Source organism: Ixodes scapularis, unplaced genomic scaffold (genome assembly GCF_016920785.2).
Source record: "Ixodes scapularis isolate PalLabHiFi unplaced genomic scaffold, ASM1692078v2 PGA_scaffold3__209_contigs__length_174095766, whole genome shotgun sequence".
In the NCBI taxonomy this organism is placed as follows: Eukaryota; Metazoa; Arthropoda; class Arachnida; order Ixodida; family Ixodidae; genus Ixodes; species Ixodes scapularis.
In genome coordinates, this window is record NW_024609868.1 from 19,424,237 (window position 1) to 19,429,599 (window position 5,363).

At 46.0% G+C, this 5,363-nt stretch overlaps 1 non-coding gene across 1 annotated transcript; it reads left to right on the forward strand.

The window, feature by feature from the left end:
• Positions 1-4,529: 4,529 nt before the first annotated feature.
• Positions 4,530-4,602, forward strand: Trnak-cuu. Its single transcript has one exon. It is a non-coding gene; the product is annotated as a tRNA-Lys (tRNA).
• Positions 4,603-5,363: the final 761 nt, after the last annotated feature.

Here is a 5,363-nt window from a genome sequence, read left to right on the forward strand (position 1 = left end):
CATGAGCTTCGTCAATCGCTGGCATCCCTCCGTTCTCCGAAGTATCTGGCTGTCTCCATCTCCTAAAAAAATAAAAAAACATATGTTTTTTTTTTTTTTTTTTTTTTTAGGGTGTATTATTTCTTTACGGCCTATGAAGTCATGACAGAGCTGATAAAAACGGCAGTGGACGAAGCAAGAAGCCTGAACGCTATCAATGACTGTAGCGGTTTGTTATATAAATAAAACCTGTTCAGATCTGAACTCAAACTTCCAAACTCAAAATAACAAAGACAAAAGGTTCGTTAAGGGTTATATTAGAAAAGAAAGAAAAAAAATAAACTGTTAGAACAATTTTGTTGCGTGCATTAATGTGAACCCGAGAACGCCGACGCCTTCGCAACTAAACTGGCACTGGCCAGTAGGCTCTAAACTGCACTCTAAACAAAGTCCGTGCGTCTACTTTCCCGCACAACACTCGCAGAGCCAATCACCGCAACTTACGGAGGCAGCTCAGCGAGTGACGATGCCGAAACGTATGTTTAGACAAAAAAAAACGCAGTCTAACGTCACGCTTGCATTGCTTGATGTGTCAACTCAGACCGCGTTTTTTGGTCTAAACATATGTTTCGGCATCGTCATTCGCTGAGCTGCCTCCGTAAGTTGCGGTGATTGGCTCTGCGAGTGTTGTGCGGAAAAGTAGACGCAAGTTTCTTTTTTTTTTAGAATGGGGTGGGTTATGATTTTCCCACGTCAGTCCGTGATTATGGTGAACGTTAGAGCGGTCTGCACTTAAAGGGGGGGGGGGGGGGGGGTGCAACGATTTTAAGATTAAAAGAATTTGCATCTCGTAATTTTCACGCTGTTTATCGCGTCGCGGAGAAAACATCTCCTTCATTCAAAAATGTCGCGATTCCGCTGCATAATCGAAAAGCAAAAGCCGAGCTTTTTCCCCCACCCGCAGCCGCAAGTGGCAGCCGAAGGAACTACGGCGAGAAGCTTACGTGACCTCGCTCGGCTCTAAGCTGCAGCATGACGCCCGCTAATGTCAGCAGAGAGATGGAGAGGAAGCGTCCTTCGTGAGAGCACACAGTAACCTACACGGCACCCCGGGTTACGTCACTAGGAGTGCGACCAGGTGTGACCCTGAAGACTGGGAGTGAGTTGAGGGGTGCCAGAAATGCCAATATATATATATATATATATATATATATATATATATATATATATATATATATATATATATATATATATATATATATTTTTTTTTATTTTTTTTTTTTTTTTTTTTACACAACAACTAGGACACGCGGGCGAAATCGGTTTTATGTTCTTTACTTCAGAGGTGTCAGAGGGTAACTTTCACAAATTTTTGACCGACGTCTGGAAATCGTTGCACCCCCCCGCCCCCCCTTTTCTTTAATGGCTGACTATACCTCTTGTAACCGGCGGTAGCTTGCGCCACCTAGTCATTCGTGCCAAACTTCACGAACTGCTCCCGCCGCTGTATTTAATTCAAACGGGAGAAATGTTCACCAACATTGCTCGAAAACGTTCTTTCACTCTTTAGATGTGACCTTTGTATAAAAAAACTGAGAGTACTAGAATCGGGCGAGTTAATCAGCTCTGTTGAGTGCGCTTCTCGTCGGGCTCTGGTGTACTGCGGCAAAGCAGCATCCTCGGAGCGGACGCTGCCGTACCGCGTATCTCCCTTCCCTGCAGCAGGAGGCCGTTGTTAAAGGAAAAGCAGTCCTGGATGACGCAGTGGTGCAAGATCTGTTGCACTACTGCACAGGAGCTTGCGGGAATGCAAAACATGACTGTTCCACAAAAAAAAAAATATATATATATTTTTGAGGTTTGCTATGGGTCTTCAGAACTAAAGATGAATGAGACGGTGTGCGCCGCTGTGCGGTGACTTTTGCAACCATCGGGGCGGAAGCTGTCCTCGCTTTGATGACACAAACGGGCGCTTTCGGGTGCGGAGAAAATGTTGAAGAGGCCGGAAATACGAGCGAAATGAACCGTGTGCTTCGGAATCGCCACGTACAGAGTCAAGGCAGGTCACGCAAAAGGAAAACTAACAAAAAACCCCGGCAGCCGAAGACTACTTAATTCAGCCAGTCTGTTACACTAGGCTGCGATAAAATTCGCGCTTTGGGGACGCGTTCTTCGGCGTTGTTATCGACTGATGCTTCAATCTCCCGGGCTGCAGCGGAGCGATAATAGGGAGTTTTAGGGAACCGTTTCTGCCCATCCGATACGGTACGATCGGCCCTCCGGTACGAACTGCGCATGCGCGAGTCTTCTGCAGTAGCGCATGCGCAGTTCGTTCCGGAGGGCCCATGGTACAGTAACGGATGCGCAAACACGGCTCCCCAAAACTCCCTAATAAAATGCTCAGAACTCGACCTGCGATAACTCGGATAACGATACGATGCATGCGCAAAGGCTGCGGGGGAGTATCGGTACCGTCATCCCTAGTGAAAAATCTTATTTGCATGAGAAATTTCTTGGTTCAATACAAACAGATATGATCGAATAAGATCGTATAAGACCATGTAACAACCGCACACAATAGTATGTATGAAGTTATAAAAAACTTATATGAAAATTGTTTTTAAAGTTTCTTTTAGGTTATTATATAATCTCATATTATTCTTATATGTCCTTATAAAGTTCATATGTGCTCTTATGTTATCTTATCTGATCATATGCGCTTATTGGTTTAAAACATTTCTTATGCATATAAGATTTTTCACTAGGAATCGGAGTCATCGGAATAATCTACCGCAACTCTCTAATGACGAGTTTTAGTAGATCGTTTCGATACTCCCTCGACGTCTTTGCGCATGCATCGTATCGTTATCAGAAGCATTGGAACGATCTACTAAAACTCCCTTCCTATTGCTCCTTCCTTGCCAGAGGCGTCAGAACTCTTCGGGATATGGGGGGGCACGGTGCTGGTGGTGTGTGATAGTTGTGTGTGTTTCGAGGGGGAAAGGGGGGATGCAGTAAAACTTTCAGCTTTTTCCCCCGTATGGTTGACATTAAATTCTTAACATTTCTAGGGAAGCCCTCCTTCCCCTCTTTCGGCGCCTCTGTTCCTTGCTTGATGAAGAAGGTACGCTCGCGCATCTATAGGCTACTTTCCTGGGTGTCCTTTGCCGCAAACATTGGCCGTGCCCGTCAGTAGTCCCAGCGTGGTATATCGCGGTAACGGCGGCGGCGTCGGCGGCATCCAGTTCAGGTGGACCCGAGCGCTGCGAGTCGCGGAACTCCGATAACAGTTTCCGCGTGACGAACGACCGACTGCAGACAAAGGGTCCGGGGGCCGAAGGCCGGCGTGCTTGGCCGGTGGCCCGTCGCTTCTAATTAGAGACCGTCGCCGGCGCCCAGACTTTGGACGGCATTCGAGCGGCGCCGAAGGTTGCCCCATCGAGGCTGCGGCGGAAGCCATTCGGATGCAATGGACGACGTCTGGAGACTCGCTCAATTTATGTCGCTGCGGCTCGTTAGCGCTCTTTATGGACCGACGCAATACAGGCCAACGTGCTGTTTGCAAACAACCAGCACGTATTTGAACCAGAAATGAAATTCACCTGAGATGAATCCTTTGCGCATGCGTCGTGCCGACAGAAGCGCCACCGCCATTGCGTGACGTCAGAGCAGAGTGTTGCTGCGGTTGAGGCCTGCGGCACCTGTTTTTGTATAGAACTAACCGTTTACGTGTTACGTGTTTTTGCCAAGGCCTTGCTTCTTACCAAAGTATTCCCGGAGCAGAGTAATCCACCTCTTTCTTCAGAAGTGGCGCCGCCTGTCGGACGATTGTCCTGGCGGGAAACTGGAGAGGAAAGGCGCCAGTAGGTAGGAGAGGGGAGGAGCTTCACTGTACTGAGTTAGGGCCGAAAGATAAGTCACAATGGGCACAAAAGCGATGTCTCGGAAGTTGAATCTCCGGTCACAGTATAGCTCAGCGGAGATAATGCTATCTAGCGTCTTTACTCCAAGGAATATTCGCCCTTGCTCGTGCCACGCATCTTCATACAGAAGAACTCTCCAACCGGGAATCCAGAAAAGGGTGACCGTTTTTAAGATAACTGCCGCGCACCGTCGAGAAGTTCGGGAGTACTGCGCCTTCTTTCCCTTCCTGTATTTGCATTGGTAAAGAGCAGACGGCATGAGCCTTTGCGCGAACTTTGGGGACGCAGGATTATCCACAATGGGAATAAAGCAACGTCGAAGTTTGGTAGCCCACGTGTTTCTGCCAACTTTTTGCTTCCAACTTGGCTAACTGGCCTCGTCCACTTGTTTTTCCCTTCTTGCCGGCAAAATAATGCAGTTTTCCGATGGGATTCTTGTCGTTCACGGCAAAAGACGAAAGTGGTAAGGATCGAGGATACTCGATCTTAACTAACTAAGCTGCAAGTGACGCCGTTCAGTCGTCAAATGTATAAAGGTTGCTGGAGAACGTGTTTATGATTTGGGGGTCGTGGACTAAGCTAAACACAAGATCAATCCAAACTAGCGTTGGGAAACCGCTTTCCGTCGCCCGGCTAGCTCAGTCGGTAGAGCACGAGACTCTTAATCTCGGGGTCGTGGGTTCGAGCCCCACGTTGGGCGGAGATTTTTTTATTTTTTTTAATTTACAAAATACCTACAGCGCCTGTAAGCCATTATCGTAGGAGGGGCAGGAAATAACACACACCCACGAAAACATAAAATTGTCACTTGTCCGCACAATTAGTTATACAACCTAGAAAAAAAACAAAAACAACACTATTTTCCGAGGTGCTCACCACTTCCTCTGGCAGCAAATTCCGAATTACAGAAACTGTTTGTTTTATAGGGATATTCAAAAACCTTTCTAGAGTTATCACGCATTGCTGAAACGTACGTTGGCGCCAAAAGATACTCATTCTCACTAATTCCAATATCGTTATAGTAAAATAAACCCGATGAAAAATTTTCAGTTTTAATTTTTGTCTTCGAATGTTCGAAAGTTCCCAACCGAGCATGACTTTATCCTCCGTCATGCTAGCGTAGGGATCTTAGTTGTTGCTAGTAAATCGCGCTGCTTGATTTTGAAGTTTTTCTAATCTATCGATTTGATACTGCTGGCAGGCATAACGCATGCATAATCGAGTATGGAACCCACGTGTAAAAAGGAAAGGGTTTCCTTTATGTCACAAGACGCGTCTTTGAAATTTCTACGGATAAAGAATAACATTTTACTGACCTTAATGATCGTATAATCTATATGTTTATTCCATTTAGTGATTTATGCCAATAAACGCCAAGGTATTTACATTCAGAGATATTACTGATTGTCTGGCTTTTGATCGTATAAGTTGTATGAAATTTAGAAACGTTTATTGTAAAAT